This window comes from Zalophus californianus, chromosome 9, assembly GCF_009762305.2.
Source record: "Zalophus californianus isolate mZalCal1 chromosome 9, mZalCal1.pri.v2, whole genome shotgun sequence".
NCBI classification, from domain to species: domain Eukaryota; kingdom Metazoa; phylum Chordata; class Mammalia; order Carnivora; family Otariidae; genus Zalophus; species Zalophus californianus.
Genome location: NC_045603.1, coordinates 92,114,854 through 92,132,979, shown reverse-complemented (window position 1 = coordinate 92,132,979; position 18,126 = coordinate 92,114,854). Strand labels below are relative to the sequence as shown.

The 18,126-nt window shown below is 41.6% G+C and overlaps 1 protein-coding gene across 1 annotated transcript in view; it reads right to left on the bottom strand.

Annotated features, from left to right (window-relative positions):
- Positions 1-18,126, bottom strand: part of GRIN2B (glutamate ionotropic receptor NMDA type subunit 2B) — a 410,126-nt gene that overhangs the window by 344,571 nt on the left and 47,429 nt on the right. The gene's annotated exons all lie outside the window — the stretch shown is intronic.

Below are 18,126 nucleotides of genomic sequence, written 5' to 3'. Positions count from 1 at the left end.
CAAAAAAATGGTGACACCCATTGGCAAAAAGGTAGGGAAGCATCAAAATGAGCCAAAGAAAACTTCTGGCCAAGATCTTGCTTGAAAGTTGGGAGGCGAAAAAGAGAAGTCTCTTGAAAAGGAATGGAAAGCCCCCTCTTCCCCAATTCTGAAGGCCAATGGGATCTCAGGGACTGAGAAAAAACAAACCTTCTTCTTTGGGTCCATATCAGAAGCATCTTGAAAATGAGATCAGTGACGCTGCAGGATGAAGTGGCTGGAGCATTTAACTCCCTTCACCACAGGAGAAAGATCACATTCCCACAGAGGAATACACTACAAACCCTTTCAATCAGTTCAGCTTTTCACCCTGTGTCTCCCCTTAAGAGCTTATCTCTGGAGAGGCCTAGGATGATAAAAAGCCCCCAGAGGAATTCAAACACAATCCTGTGACTAACAACCCTTCTCCTCCCTTAAAGAAGGGAGTGGGAGAACCAAGACGGTAAAGAGCAGGAAGGTGAAATAAAAAAGGAGAATCAATAAAACTAAATTTCCCCAACTCTGGTATGCCTGTCATTCAAACATCGTTCCCTAACACAGTATCTTCTCAAGGAGAAAGGTTAAAGGGATAGGGCGGCAGCAGGGAAAACAAGGAAGGAGATGATATTGCTTTATCCTAGGCCAAAATGTCATATTTTAATTGCACAGGATTTGTTTGTTGGTCCCCAGCACCATTCTCATCTCTAAGCTCCCTCTTGCGCCAGGTCTCTAAAGCCTAGAAGCTACCTTTTCTAAATGCCCTCGCTGCCAAACTTCTGATTAGACTCCACCAGCAAGGGGCATTAGCATAAGATGGGAAAGGCAGAAGAGAAGGAGAAGCTACTACACTCTGGGGACAAGTTGAGGCAAGTACCTGGGCACTGGCACGTGCCTGTGACATCGGGCATCTCCCAAGAATCACCCCCTTGTTCACTGCAGTCCCCACACTTACATTTTTCCTGAATGGGGCTTCCCCGGCCTCCCCTCCCCCAACCTTCCAAAGGTTTCATGAGCCTCAAATTCCCAAACTTCAACTACTTCCTATTCAAAATATCCATGGTGGCCTCTGTGAATCCTGACTGATACATTGGTCTATCCCACGCTTCACCAACTGGAGTACCCATACCAACCCTAAGGGCACCAGAGATCTATAAAAGCATGGGGAAATATGGCACATGTTCTTGAGTCTTACTTCCATAGTGTCTACTTTTAGGAACTGGTTTTTATATTAAAATAATCCCTGGAATACTATGAAAGAAAGGGCACTTTAAAATAAAATTTTAGGATAAAATACAAAGCTTAAAAGAAAATAACTCTAACAGAAGGCTACTTTGTACTCTCAGTACCTAAAGAACATATTTCCACCCTCTGCAATGACGAATATCTTGGTGCAAGACTTAGAGACACAATGTACATCTATCTATCCTTCCTACTACCTACCTACCTACCTACCTACCTGAGCTTCTCCTGAGGTCTGTTCCAGAAAAGACTCTAGATGGTACAGCATCATCAGGCAGGTTGAGTCTCTACACTCTCCATGAACTGCATGCACTTCAGAGCATGTAGCATTCAATTAACTGAGTTACTACATGTATCTTAGCTTACCCACCAGAATGTAAGCTCTCTCGTGACAGGGAAGGCACCGTGTTTAAGCTATGCGTTCTGTATTGCGTGCCTCCAACAGGGCCTGGCCAAGTCAACGTGTATCTCACTCACTGCACTGAGGAATCAGTGAACAGATGGATAGGTAGCTAAACACTTACCCAGCACAAGCGGCAACACACCATAGAAGTGAAAGTTGGTAAAACATATGTTCTTAAATGTGTAACCTCAGACAAGTTATTTTGCCTCCAAGTCTTAGGTCCTACATCAGGAAAATGAGGATAATAATTATACCTGTTTCATAGGGTTGTTAGGATTGGGGTGAAGGCTCAAGAGAGATGATACAGGCAAAGTGCAAGGTGTCTGGCACAGAGTAAGCTCCTCCATATACATTGGCAATGATCATTACCTATTTTCCCTGGATTTGAATATCCTAAAGTAAGCTTAGATTATACAACTATACTGAGTCCAATTCAATCTTTCCTCAATGGTTCAGAGAGCACTGAAGTGCTTCAGCAGGTCATTTGAAATCGAAATTGTGTCTTCAGTTCATTAGCCAGAATGGTAGATTGCAGGGTGCCCCTGGTCGTCCCAGCTCGGGCCCTCACTCACACAACCGAAGCTGGCTAGGAAAAGCTGATGTTTTGGCCACATGGCAGTCTTCCAAATCGAACTGTTATTTGGTGTAGGATTACGAAATTAGTAGAGAGGAGCACCCAGTCAATGAAATAATACATTTTGACTCTAAAAACGAAACTGATACAGCAGCTCACGGAAGTTTATTCCTTACGAGAAATTCGAACTGGCAGCGGTGTGAAGCTCATCACAGAGGCTAAAACCCGACTGAAGGCAAATGAACAATTATCAGTGATAATGTACATAGTCAGAAGAATGCCTGGTGGGGAGCCTGTGGTACCCGTGTAAGTCTAGTTTTATTTAACATCTTAGTTAATGATATGGAAGAGAGATAAACAGAAGACTAAAGAGAGATGCTGAAGTGGACATCTGTTGGCTTTGCCTGCCAGGCACCCGCTCTCCTGCCAGTGGTAACACCCAAGTTGTGTGCTAAGAAATCCCCTCCCGCAGTGAGTAAAATCTCCATGGGACTGTCAAACGAGATGAGATGGCCCATGCTGGGCCAAAAAGATGCCCTCTCCCTGGACTTTGAATCTTAAGCATAGTGTCAGAAAAACATCAGACACCATAGAACCACCAAAAATCATTTGTTCCAATGGTTTATGTCTGGGAGAAAAGAAATTTATTCATTCCTGCTAACTTGATCCTTGGACTCTGTGGCTTTTTTCCCCTTTCCTTTCCCTTCAAGTCTAATATATGTCTTCCCCAACCTTATATTAGTCAGTATCATTTTCTGTGGACAACCACCAAAAAGCCCAATGACTAAAGATGCAGATTCTACTAAATGTAGATAGAGTACACATTCTGTTTATGTGGCCCTTCAGCAATTCTCAAGATCCTTTTCGGGCACTAGCATAAGAAATACCACTATAGACAAAGCAAATGATTTAAAAATTACAGGGTTTTGATTCAACTTGAAAAAAAAATTCACGTTGCCATTTTTTTCTGGGAAAAAGAAATGATTCTAATATTCACACAACAGAACAAATCACCTAACCTTAGAACTAAGGGGAAAGCAGAGAATCGGGAGATTGCAATGAGACGAGGCACTTTTAAATGCTATTAAAGTTCTATATTGCATAAAGTACAAAACATCAGACATTGCAAAGTACAATCACGGTAAGTGACCTCTACAGTACATTGTCTGAATTATTAGGTACATGCCTTCTTATAAAGAGAGAGAGTAGGGGCAGAACAAACCCAGTGGAGTTCAGAGAAGTGTAACAAAAATGAATCAGGCTATCCAGGGTAAAGGGGTGAATGCTAAGATAATACTAGCTTTATTTTCCAGGAGCCCTGCTCTCCTGGGTGGAGAGCATGTAAGGAGGCCACCATCTTTGCTTGAGACTAAGAGCTGCTCCATGATTAAGCGCCATACTTGCTGATTACCAAAAACATTCAGCCACTCGGGCTCAAAAGGGGAGATGAAGACCAAGGGGAGATGAAGACCAAGGGTGAGGCCAGCCTAACTGCAGCCCAGCTGGAGCTTTCTGTCACCCAACAAACCCTACACTGTCTCCACAACAATTCACCTACACTGCTTTTGGGACAGGGGAAGAAGCTGCCCCATCAACAACTAAAAAGTCTACTTACTTGCAAGGAGAATTTGGAAGGAAAGAGGAATTTTCTTCTCGTTACTGGAGAGAATCGAGACCAATTTTTAGTCTACAAGGAACAGGGATTCCTACCCCTGTTGTTCTTTCCTCCCAGAATCAATGAGCAGTGCTTCTGAGGGAACTAGCCAGCTCAACATCCTGGCTGGTGCTGAGAAAGACCTCAGGTACACACTGCATACAGCATATGAAAGGAGTACACTGTAGTAAGTATATTATATAGGTATGAGATATCTAATATTGTATCAGTAGGGTCCCAAAGGAAACAGAGGGCAAACCCAAATAGGGAGACTGAGGCAAATTTAACAAAGAGACTATTTATAAAGGTGTGAGCAGAGTCAAGGGAAAAACAACAAGGTGGCTGATTGAAACACCTTGGGTCTGGCAAGAGTGGGAGCTGTTACAACCCCTGGATGCCTACACAGGCAAGGTAAGGGAGCTAATAAAGGAACCCTGAAGGAGCTGGCCCTGTGAGAGGGGTCACCCTCTAAGGCATCTGTGGCCTTTGGGAGAAAGAGGAAGCCATCAGCACCCCACAGCATGATAGAAACGAAGTAATAGGGACAAAACTGGGGGAGTGGCCCTCGAGCCTCATTGTGCTGATGCTCTCTTCCCTTGCATCCCACTGGCCAATCCTAATCTGATTTGGGTGGTCCAGTGATCAGGTAAACCGGGTTCAGCCTCACAGTGGTTAAAGCAGAGTGAAAGGATAGAAAGTAGATCCGGAGTGTGTATCCAGACTGAGATGTGTATCTCTATCTCTCATGTCATAATGATTTGCACACATTTTTCAAAGTACACGACGCTCATATGTTAACTCTTCTATTTCTGTGTAAGATTTTCTTACTCTCTCGAAGTAATCTACAGTTTCTATAGTTTCTTTAATTTCCTCAGTTATAAAATTAGGGATTAGCATGCAAAGGTGGTATTCTCTTCTTCTCCCCCATACATACCCAGGCATAGACATGGACAAAATCTTCCCTAAGACTATAGTCATAAAGGAAAAATTAAGATAATGATAAAAATGCTAACTTCCCCCTAGGAGCTCAAAGGAAAAAGGAAATCTTTGCTTTAACAACACATATAAGGCAGAATCCACGTATCCCATAGTGTATGTCTGAAGCAAAAACCACCCCTACACTAAGAGGGACAAGAAGTAGCTGAAAGAGCAGGCTTGCCTTTGTCTCGCATTAGAGCTCTCAGCACCTCCCGGGTCCTGACCATAGACTAAGTTCAAGGCCTCGTGTGTGACATGACCCATCCAGGACCCCGGTTTCTGCAAGATCCTCTTACACAGCGTGTGACGGAGCAGGAATCACAGGAAGAAGTGAAGGGGTAATTCAGGAGTACGGTGTTAGAAAAGGCTTGAACAAAGTGAGATCTGTTATGTCATGAAAAGACTGCAAAAGAAAGTAGGACAGCTATCATTTTTGAGATGTTTGCTGACAGCATCTTCAAAGCACGGCTTCCTTTTCTGAGTGCCACCATTTTGAAAAGGAACGTGGGCCTGGCTCGGCAGACCAGTATGTCATCCACTTTACCTCTGTCCTGACGGTGGCACCAGCAGATGTTTTATGAGAGAACTCAATTACCTGCCCTCCACAACAACCTCACATTTTGGGAAAGGACCCCAAACACCTTGCATTTCCCTTGGGGCCTTAAAACTCAAGGAGCCTAACAGTCATCTTGCTCTACTTTTAATTCCTGCCTGTTAAAATTCAAGCTTTCTAAAACAGTTTCCAAAGCTATTAAGGCTATTAATAGTGAGATTTTGATGAGCTAGTTCAAAGTCAGCACTAATGACCTGTTGAAGATTTTAATGGTTCTTGCAATAAGTACTGTGAGTGACCTACTGTTAGAATACAGAGTGGCTGGCTTTTCCATTAATCCATTAACTCTTCTTTTCTCATAATTCTTTCCTGACTAAAATATTTTCCTCTTTTTAATTTGAAGGGTTTGTGGGGAAAAGAAAAAAAAAAAAAACCCAAGAGAATACACAAAGAATAAACTTCAGTGACTGAGAATCAGGGGAGGCAAACAAAAAGAGGCAAGAAGAAGCAAGATTCTGAATTCCTGTTTGTATGAAGCTGTGCTTTAGAGGAAATAAATCCAGCAGGGGCACACCCAGACCAGGGGAGAGGGCAGGGGAGGACTGCAAATTCAGAAGGCAGATGCTTCCAAGGTGATGGGGTCAGAGAATGGCTAGAATCCGGCATTTTAAAGGAGCTGACCTGCACACACTCGACTGCAAAAAGCAACACCCAACCCTGGTTCGTACACATAACTTCCAGTTCATCTCTCTTGTTCTGGACCTTGCTTAATGCCTGGGCTACTGAGCCTTGCCTGCTGATGCACTCTCAAACCACCATCCACACCTAAGCAATGTACCCATCCTTTCTTCCCAGGCAGCTGCTCTCCTGGCTAGTTTTTTCTCTAATTGACAGCATACATTCAGAGACCACTTGGACAATGACCCTCTTGCCCCACCTCCTCCCCAGTACCGTCCTGCTGTTTGGTAGGTAGAACCTGGATGAGAGCAGGGAAGGATGTCCAACAACTGAACCGTAAGGAGCAGAGCAAGTCTGCAGCAAATGAACAAAGTCAAGGTCTTTATCTCCTATCTGGCTCTGCCTATATGTTTAAGAAGACAAACTGAGGGATGCCTGGGTGGCTCAGTTGGTTAAGCGTCTGCCTTCCTCTCAGGACATGATCCCGGAGTCCCGGGATCGGGTCCCGCATCAGGCTCCCCGCTCACCAGGGAGTCTGCTTCTCCTTCTGCCCCTCTCCTTGCTTGTGCCCTTTCTCTCTCTCACCCCGCCCCCCCTCAAATAAATAAGTAAAATCTTTAGGGGAAAAAAGAAGACAAACTTGTATAAAAAGCATTTAAAGAGGAATAGACTTGTGTGAAAATTCACGAAGCCGGATACATGGCTGAGAGTATTGGGATGAAAGATAAAACAAGACAGAAAATAATATCACAGTTAAGAGTAGACCACCAAGCATCGTAGCCTGACAGAGGATATTGAAAATATTTCCTGAAAGAGATCACAAAACTGGCAGAAAGGCAAGATATGTTAGCGATATGAGATTTCAATTGTTTAGACATGCTAGAAGCTTAATTCTTAAAAAAAAAAAAAAAACAGGGCATCTGATTTTTCCTTCCGACAGCAGTGTTTCTCAGAAGGTTAAGAAATCTTTTGAGGACAGCTGCTACAGGGGGTTTATCATCGTCCTCCTCAAGAAAGCCCTAGGAAGGAGCCAGCCAATGTTTTTCTATGAAATGACAGTAAATATTTTACACTTTGTGTGCTGCATGGTCTCTGTCTGTCACAGCTATTCAGTTTTGCCCCTGGACTGCAAACATACCATAGATAATGTGTAAACAAATGGGTGTGGCTGTGTTCCAATAAAACTTTATTTGCAAAAACAAATAACAGGCCAGATATGGGCTGTAGGTGGTAAGTTTGTCTATCCTTACCCTAGATGGTTATGTAGAACTAATAATATTCCTGTGAGCAAACATTCACATCCTACTGGAATTTGTGCTAGCGAAGAAAGGGATACTGTGGAAAGTAAGATGTGTAATTTAGTAAGATGATTTCTGAAGGAAAATTAAAATTTGGAAATAATGAATTTGAGCCTGTGGACATTTCTAAGAAGGCAATGTAATTTAAAAGAGATGCAATGCTTTAAATGATTTTATTCTGGCTGTATAACAGCTAATAATCCCAATGCAAAAGATACCTACGAGAGACAATATGGATGCCCAGAAAGTTCTGAGATTAAATCAGAATATATAACAAAATGTATTAAAGATATACTCATAATATATAAAAACAGGACAGTTATAAAAACATAAGGATAAACTTGTAAGAAAAGTGGCTAAAGCTTAGAAAAAATGGCAAAAAACTAATAGTTAAAGCTGTGTTCAAAAGAAAATGATCCAGGAAGGGATAGAAACAGCTTTGTGAGATGATGGAAAGTTAAAAGACGACAGAGAGAAGGCAGCAGCACTCAACTTTTATCTTGCTTTTCATCTCTTCTACCAAGGACAATGATCTTTAAACTGAAAAGGGCAGAGCAAACATGGCTAAGATAAAACTGAAAGCTAATCCGGGAAAAAGAAACAGTGAAAAAGCAATCAGTCATTAAATATATCAGGTACTGACCAGAACAATGGCAAAGCAATAATAGCTAGTGTTTATTGACTTCTTAGGAATCATCAGACTTCATATGCATTAACTAATTTAGTCCCCAAGACAGTACTATATATAGTATGTACTATAATTTTTTTCCATTTTATGGATGAGTAAATAAGAGATTCAAAACTTGTCCAAGTTTCCAGTTAGTTAGTACAGAGCTAAGTATGGAACTAAGTCTCGTTCAACTGAACTAGGTCTGACTAGTACCAAAGTCTTGTTTTTAAGGACATTTATATAACTGAAGATTTATTCAGGAATCACTATCACTAATCCTTCAGAGGAGTGGACTTCTAAACTAGAGAGTAGCATATGTATGACCCGCTCTACCTTGCACAGATTCATAGAAAAGCTCTACTTAAAGAAAACCACAGGCCCAAAATGGAGTCACTTATGCTAAGCAAGGTAAGCAAACCAGGGCTTAATATCTAACCTAATTGCAGCTTAAACTTCCTCCAGAAACATCATCTTAACCAGTCAGTCAGGAATTTTCTGGTCAGCGGCAATAAGGTATTAGTCACATGGGCTCTCTCTATCCCCCAAAGGAAGATGAGACAATCTACCTGATAAGACCCTCTGCCTTACCCCCTAAGAGAAACCTTGCCTGAAACACTCCTTTTCCTTCTCTTTTGCTAATAACTTCCTTGTACCACCTCCTTCCTATAAAAATCTTCCATATTGTACAACTCCTTGGAGCTCTCTACTTGCTAGATGGGATACAGGCTGATTCATAAATTGCTTAGTAAAGCCAATTAGATCTTCAAATTTACCCAGTTGAATTTTGTTTTTTAACAGCTCTAAAACAAAGCTGTTAAACAAGTGGATGTTTTTAAAAAAAAAGGGGGGGGGGAAGAAAAAGAAAGATGTGAACATCAAGAATCAGCACAAGTTCACCACTGGTCCATTTCTGCCCTGGCCATCTGCCAGTAATCATAAAGTCCTAACAACATAGTCTCTGCCTACCTCCACTTTTGCATCTGGGAAAGCCAGGCCCCATGATATGCCAAAAAAGAGTTTCCCCACTAGTGATGGATATCTGAAAACAATCTCCTGTCACATACCTGAGCAAAGCCCTGAGTGTCCACAGGAGCATTAAGCTTCAGCTTTCCTCTGTCTCCTATCTCCTGGAAATACCAGACTGCCTCAGTAACCTGCCCAGACCCCCTTTTTCAGGCTCCCATGTCAATGGTCTGAATCCTGGTTCTGCCATTTATAAGCAGTGTGAAACCTACAGAAGCTATTTAACTTCTTCGATGATCAGTTTCTTCACTTGCAAAATGGAGCCTCCTAGGTAACAAAGGTTATTGTGATGGCTAAGTGAGAAAACATATATTAAAGCACTCTGAACACCACAGTACAGTAAACAAATACTAATTATTACAAGTTATTATTAACTTTATTTTTAAATAAAAGCTTATTATAAACTTTGTTGATAAGATTTCCAGACTGGTGACGTAGAGAAATGTAAATATAAGGAATCTTGACTTCAGCGGGGCATCTGTCCAAGGTTCCCATAAGATCTTTGAGGCCATGAGAGAGGATGACGGATAGAATAATGGTGCAGTCAGCAAGGTTCACAACTGGATGAGACGAATGGACCAACCCTGCTTGGAAAGAGCTTTGGGGAACTGGTCCAGACACACACAAGTGACAACAGCAGCTACCAAATTGGCTCTGATCTAGAGCAAGTAAGAAACAGACCCTCTGACTTTGTGTGGCTTCCCTCATGACTGAATTATGTTTTTGAAAAGTCTTTGGCCTGTCTACATTTATATTTATGTATCAATAATTTATAATTTATACCCACTGACTTCCACAAAATATGTGAAGGCAAGTAACATGTTTATTAATGACTTGAAGGCACAGGAACCGCTTATAAAAAGATGAGATCAATCCCCAATCAATTCTGAATGACAGAATTTGGACCCAAAATAGACCTTGGCAAGCCAAATCAAAGAATATCAAGTACAACAGTGACAACCAACAGGTCTAGCACTTAGATCCCCCCCAAAAAAGTCTATAAAATAACAGGAAGGAGTAGTTTTGAAAGAGTATGTGTGTTAAAGATTTAGAGTTCTTAGATAAGTTGATATCAGTCAAAAGTTCAATGGGGTTGTCAAAAAGAAAAAGAAATGCAATCTATCTTAGGCCATAATAATAGACTGTAGAATACTTAGAATGAAGGAAATCATTTTCCTGATATATTCTACATGGGACAGATCACACATTCTACATTCAGTTCTGGACTAGATGTGACTAGAAACATTTGAGCTCATTTAGAAGTGGTCTGACCAGGAAGGATTGAAAAAAACCAAAAAATCTAAAAAGTAGATCATGTTAGGAACAGCAGAAAAAACCAGTATGAATAATGTGTACAAAAGAAGACAAAGGACTGTGGTATTCATCTCCTAATACTCGCAGAACACTATTCACTCACGTTCCATTCTCCTTTTAACCTTCTCCTGAAACTGCTTATATAAAGGTCACTCATAACCCCCCATACCACCAAATCCAATGGCCAATTTACCATCTTTATCTTCCTCTCGAATCTCCAATCAGCAATGTTGACTATCCCCTTATTTGTGAAATACTTTCATTGCTGGCTTTAACAACATGGCAGTATCCTGGTTTCCTCCTACTTTGGTGGTCAGTCTTTGCTGTCTCCTTCCGACCTCTCCCCCTTTTCATAACTTCCAGAAGTAGAATGCCATAGGACTCTGTCTCTCTGTTTTTCCCCTCAGCTACAGAGGCTCACTCCCTAAGTGATCACATCCAAATTCATAGCTCTTAATACCATCTCTATGCTGGTGGCTCCCAAATTTATATCTCCAGTCCTGACCCCTTCCAACCTGAAGGCTCATACAGATGTCTAAATCAGAAATACTTCAAAATAATTCAGACAAAAAAGTACTACATTTTTTCTGCACCAAAATCACTGCCACTGAAGTCTTCCGTATCTCAGTTAATAGCAACACCATTTACCCAACTGCATAGTCACCCAGGATTCCTCTCCTTCCTCCAACCCCTCCCTTTTGCAATCCATCTGCAAGTTAAGTCAGCACTACACTGTAATAAACATATATCTAGAATCCCAAACCGCCCACCACCTCCACAGCCTTAATCCCCATCATTTCCCACCTGGACTACAAACCAGCCACCTGAATGTCTCTTTCCCCTTATATACTGTTCACTCTGTTGCTAGATTAAAATATAAATCAAAGCATGTCTTCCAACAACTTTCTATCACACGAAATAAAAATCCAAGCCTCTTACGATGACCTAAAAGGCTCTACATGATTTGGTCTCTATCTACCTTTCCAATCTCATTTTTTAATACTCTTATGTTCACTATACTCCAATCATAATGACTTTCTTGCTACTACCCAGACATGACAAGCTTGTTCCTGTCTTTGGGCATTTGCCCTTGCTGTTGGTTCCCTCATGGACTACTCCCTTTGATTTAGCAGGTATCTACACCAATGCCACCTCTTCCAAGGTCTTCCATGACTACATGATCCAGAAGAGCCCTGAACCTCCTTTATTTTACTTGAGGAATTTAACATTATCTAAAATCATATCATGCTTATCATACTTTTTAAAAAAGATTTTATTTATTTATTTATTTAGGGGAGAGAGAGAGAGCACACAAGCAGGGGGAGGAGCAGAGGGAAAGGAACAAGCAGACTCCATGCTGAGCACAGAGCCTGATGCGGGGCTCGATCTCACCACCCTGGGATCATGACCTAAGCCAAAATCAAGAGTTGGATGTTTAACCAACTGAGCCACCCAGGTGCCCCTAAAATTATATAATGCTTTTACACGATTAGTATCTGTGCCCTCCACTAGTAACTTCGTTGTATAGAGCAGAACTTTTGTCTGTTTTCTTTATCACTGTATCTCCAGTACCTAAAACAATACCTACCACTTAGCAAGCAATAATAAATGTCTGTTTAATGAATGATTGCCCTATAAATGGGAAATCAGACTAGCTCATAAACTCAAAAGCCAAATGCATTCATCTGCCAACATTTTATCATCTTACCCAAACTCTGAACCAATTCCTTCCTTATTTGCCTTAGTTTTGGAAAAATTTTAAAAGTCCTTTTTGGAATCTTATTGTTTATGCTTATCGAGTACAGGGGTACTTGGGTGGCTCAGTCGGTTAAGCGTTCAACTCTTGATTTCAGCTCAGGTCACAATCTCAGGATTGTGAGATAGAGCCCAGCATTGGGCTCTGTGCAGAGTGTGGAGCTTACTTAGGATTCTCTCTCTCCCTTTCCCTCTGCCCCTCCCCCCCCAACTTATGCACATGCTCTCCCTCTCTAAAAAAAAAAAAAAAAAAAAAAGAATGTTCAAACAGTTACTATTACCTCACTATTATCTCATCAAGCAGTGGTCATCCTTAGAAGCCTTCGAATGGAGGCTGAATGGCTTTCCATGAAAGGTATATACAAATGGCTCCTGCATCAGGGTAAAGAGGAGAGGAGATGATGTCTAATATCCAAGTTGACCACTGCTTAATTCTATGTAGGATGGAGAGGGAGGGAAGAGAAGAAGAACTAACAAAGTGTCAATAAGATCTGGAGAAGAAGACAACAATGACAGAGATTTCAGTTTCAATAAACTGATAGCAACAGTAGTTGGGTTGTAAGTGATTAACAGATGAGTAGATACTGAGGAAATAATTCAAGCCAAATGATGATTGTTGATGTAAGTGAAGATGATGATGGCTCAAAAGGCAAGGTCAGGTTTTGGAGAGGTTTTTAAAAGGAGATTGAAACATGTTCAGAAATAGCAAGATAGAAGAAACTGATGAAAAAACCATAAGATAGCCAGGAATGAACTTAACCAAAGAGATAAAAAGATCTGTACTCTGAAAGCTATAGAACACTTATGAAAGAAATCAAGGAAGACAAAAAGAAATGGAAAAACATTCCATGCTCATGGATTAGAAGAACAAATATTGTTAAAATGTCTTGCTACCCAAAGCAATCTACACATTCAATGCAATCCCTAACAAAATTCCACCAGCATTTTTCACAGAGCTGAAACAAAACAATCCTAAAATTTATGGAACCAGAAAAGACCCAAACAGCCAAAGTAATGGTGAAAAAGTAAACCAAAGCTGGAGGCATCACAATTCTGGTCTTCAAGCTGTATTACAAAGCTGTAATCATCAAGACAGTATGGTACTTGCACAAAAACAGATACATAGATCAATGGAACAGAACAGAGAGCCCAGAAATGGACCCTCAACTCTATGGTCAACTAATCTTCAACAAAGGATAGGGAAAGACTACCCAATGGGAAAAAGACAGTCACTTCAACAAATGGTCTTGAGAAAATTGGACAGCCACATGCAGAAGAATGAAATTGGACCACTTTCTTACACCATACACAAAAATAAATTCAAAATGGATGAAAGACCTAAATGTGAGACAAGAATCCATCAAAATCCTAGAGGAGAACACAGGCAGCAACCTCTCTGACCTCGGCCACAGCAACTTCTTGCTAGACACATCTCCAAAGGCAAGAGAAACAAAAGCAAAAATGAACTATTGGGACATCATCAGGATAAAAAGCTTTTGCACAGCAGAGGAAACAATCAACAAAACTAAAAGGCAAGGGAGAAAATATTCGCAAATGACATATCAGATAAAGGGCTAGTCTCCAAAATCTATAAAGGACTTACCAAACTCAACACCCAAAAAAACAAAATCCAGTCAAGAAATGGGCAGAAGACATGAGCAGACATTTCTCCAAAGAAGACATACAAATGGCCAACAGACTTGGAAAAATGCTCAACATCAATCAGCATCAGGAAAATAAATACAAATCAAAACCATGATGAGATACTACCTCACACTGGTCAGAATGGCTAAAATTAACAAGTCAGGAAACAACAGATGTTGGCAGGGATGCGGAGAAAGGGGAACCCTCTTACCCTATTGGTGGGAATGCAAACTGGTGCAACCACTCTGGAAAACACTATGGAAGTTCCTCAAAAAGGTAAAAATAGAGTTACCACTACGACCCAGCAATTGCACTACTACATATTTATCCAAAGGATATAAACATAGTGATTCGAAGGGGCACATGCACCCAATGTTTATAGCAGCCATGTCCACAATAGCCAAACTACAGAAAGAACCCAGATGTCCATTGACAAATGAATGGATAAAAAAGATGTGGCACGCGCACACACACACACACGCACACACACACACACACAGTAATATTACTCTGTCATCAAAAAGAATATGTAATCTTGCCATTTGCAAGGACGTGGATGGAACCAGAGGGTATCATGCTAAGTGAAATAGAGAAAGACAAATACCATATGATTTCACTCATATGTGGAATTTTAAGAAACAAAATATATGAACACAGGTGAAAGGAAGGAAATATACAATAAGATAAAAACAGGGAGGCAAAGCATGAGAGACTCTTAACTACAGGGAACAAACTGAGGGTTGCTGGAGGGGAGGTGGGTAGGGGGATGGGGTAACTGGGTGATGGGCATTAAGGAGGGCAGGTGATGTAATGAGCACTGGGTGTTGTATGCAAGTGATGAATCACTAACTTCTACCCCTGAAACTAATACTACACTATATGTTAACTAAATTGATTGTAAATGAAAAAAAATTTTTAAAAAGAAGGACCTGGTGTAAAGAGATAGCCTGAAGGTACAAGGATGGAGCATGGGCTCGGAAGTCTCTGCCAGCAACAGGATTAGCCCAGAAGATCCTGGACTCTGAGGCTAGGATTTCCAGAGAAAGGATGTGTTGAACTGAGAAGGAAAGAGAAAGCCCCAGTCATGAATCTCTGCAAAGGTTTCGTTTGTATTTCATTCATTCATTCATTCATTCATTCATTCAGTTTATTTGTTTTAATGCAAAGCCCTATTTCAGAGGTATCATGCATTCAAAAACAGGATGCTATCATGGAAGAGAAGTCCTGATGCAGGGTAGGCAGAAAAGTCTTTCTTGGATGCCTATTCTAAGCTTCCACCAGAAAGGGTAAGACTAGTTAAGAGCAATTTCCAGAACCGAGAAAGATTCAGAGAAATGCTGAGTCAAGAACAAAAGGGTTGGGGGGAACTTTGGTGTTAGACTTAGTGGTCAAAATCAGGATGAAGTAGAAAATAGTCTGGCCTTAGATTATGAAAGCCTAATTTCTGTGCTATCCTGATCCAGGTTAAAGTGAGTAAAAAGATTGCATTTAAAACTAGTGACGTGTGTGTTGGTACTCCAAGAAGATAGTAAATTGTTGTTTGAACTCAAAGGGGCTGGGTGTGTGTGTGTGCGTGCACGTGTGTGTGTGTGTGTGTGTGTGTGTGTGTGTGAGAGAGAGAGAGAGACCACAGCTCCAGCTGGGCAGCCCTTCTCCCATAGCTACAGTTCTTCTACCAGTTTCCCTCCCCTTCTTCCTTCAGCCAGGGGTGATAACGGCTTCCTGCTATTCCTAGCCCCTGGACTGTTACTCATCAGTGCAAGCTGAGTCCCTTATTTCTTCCCATACCTCTGTACATAGTCCCTTTATCAAACTCTCTTCAACCAAACCTTCTGAGTTCACCACGGTCTTCCTGCCAGGACCCTAACTGAAGCACGGAGGCCTGGAAGATGGCTCCCTTCTCTGGGGCAGCACCTTCTATCCAACCAATTTCATGTGACAGCCATTTATCTCCTTTATTGGTCACTACTTGAACTCCAAGGGCAGCAGATTAATTTAACACCGATCTGTTTTTGTTTAGCTAATTACCCACTGAATCACCATTTCCCCAGGCATCTACTTGATAGAGCCCCACCCAAATATCCTCCCATTTGTAATTCTAGCCTAATTTCACCCTCTACCAACCCTGGCTTCTCCAAGGCAACCATATCCATGGCAGAGCTCAGGTATTGCTGCTACCTCTTCAGAGAGGGCATCACCCTACCCAAATAGCTAAGGCTCAGAGGTGGGCTCCTGTCCTGCAGAGGAACTAGAAGGTAAACCAAGAAAGCAAAGCGGAAGCCCCATGGTGGAAAGGGACAGTAAACGCTGAAGGAAAGGCTGTAGGTGCGCGACCCGAATCTACTCAGTCTGCCAGACCCCAAGCTTGGGTCGGCCTAATCTGTGCCAGATCCTTTCAGCTAAAGGGTTTAGAAGTACCTGCCCTGGAAAAGCCCAACTTGGGAGAGAAACTGATGCAAGTTGACAGAATGAGGTTCACCCTGCCTGAAGGTGAAGAGGACTGGTAAAAGTAACAGTGGATATTTACCTCCTCCTCAAAACTTCCTCCTACCCCTCAGTATCTCCTGGTCACCAACCTACTCAAATTGCTGACTTTTCTAAAGCATCTGCTACCATCATCCTATTTTACCTTTTGAGGAGACTACATGCCCAGAGAGGATATGAACCCTTGCCTCCTAGTTCTGCTATGTTCTCCACAGCATCTGCTCAGCACCAGGACTTTAGAAAATGTCTATTAACTCACCGCCTCATCACAGCAGCCCATTTCAGTTATTCTCACAGACTCAAACCCTAATACTCCTTGACAACCCACACCTGCCTGTGTTCCTCCTCTGTGGATGTCCGAATCTCCCAGCCAAACACTTCCATTTATATTTCCTCCAAAAATCAGAATATGCACAATAGCCAAATTGCCAGAAGTTGCATACCACTGACTCTCTTGCTCTCAGAAAATTAGGTTAGATAATATAGTTTTCATACATATTATTTCATTCTCTCACAATAATCCTTAAGGTTGGATACAACAGGTATTATGACTCCCATTTCAGAATCAATGAAACCAAGGCTCAGAACAGTTACCGAATTTACCCAAGATTAGGATACGTCTAAGTGATTTTAAAATCAGATTAGAACCCAGGTCTCTTACCTGCCACCCTACACTGCTTCTCTGTTAGCCTATCTCTTCCCCTAGGTTAACCCCCTGTCCTCCAGAGGCTATTAAATGATTATAACATGATGAGGAGACATAAGGGTGCATCTGGCCAAAATTCACAGCTGTATCACTGGTGAGGAGCCAAGACCCCAAGACACATGGCTGAGTCCTAAATCTTGGCTTCCTCTTGCTCAAGCGGCACACACCTGAGAGTAAGGTTTGCCAGCATTTTATATGGGAAGCATGGCTCTCAGTTCAGATATACGCAAAGTCCTGTGTGCTCACACATCCCTATCCCTGGTCATCCGTCAAGGCAGCTGTGAACAGCCGTCAGAAAGCAGTGTCTGCTATGGTAGTCTCCTTAATCTCCCGCTAAAAACCCCAACCGTAGGGCAATAGCTTGACATCTTATTTCTCATGTTCTGGCCTCACCTGAATAGATGAAATGCTTACTCCCATTTACCCTCTAAAGAAAACCCAAAGCATCTAAGAATGGACAGCCAAGAACACCTGTGGCAAAGGTGACAGAAGGAACAGGTGGTCCAAAGATGAATAAAGCATATGAAAACACAAGATAAAGTTTGGGATTTTCAAGAACCACGGCTGAGTGAGTTTGGCTCTACCTCAGCTATTCAAAAGACTAGTGTGTGTGACCAGCAAGAAATTTTAAGCCTTCTGTACCATACGAATCTTGAATATAAGCAATGGTTAGTAACTGTTATACTAATAGGACTTACAAAACTACTTGACTATACACCAACCCCAGAATATTACATGGCCACACCTTCTCTTGGGGGTTCCCATGTGAATGATCATACTTGCATTTATGAAGTACTTCATCTCATCCTTAGAGGAGAGAAAATATATCTTATGTGATAAAAACAGACACTGCGTGATATTCCCAGAGCACGGGCTATTGTCAAGTCAGGGAGTATGTGGTTATGTGACTTAAAAGCATGAACTCTCAAGTCAGATTGCCCAGTTTGAATCCAGACTCTTGGACACTTGCTAGCTGGATTTCTTGCCACAAGTTACTTAACCCTCTGCACATCAGTTTCCTCAGTTATAAAACTGTGGTAACAATACTACCAATGTCATGGCACTATAATGAGAATTAAAAGAGATAATATACATAAAATAAATAGAAGAGTTCCTCTACAAGGTACATATTCAA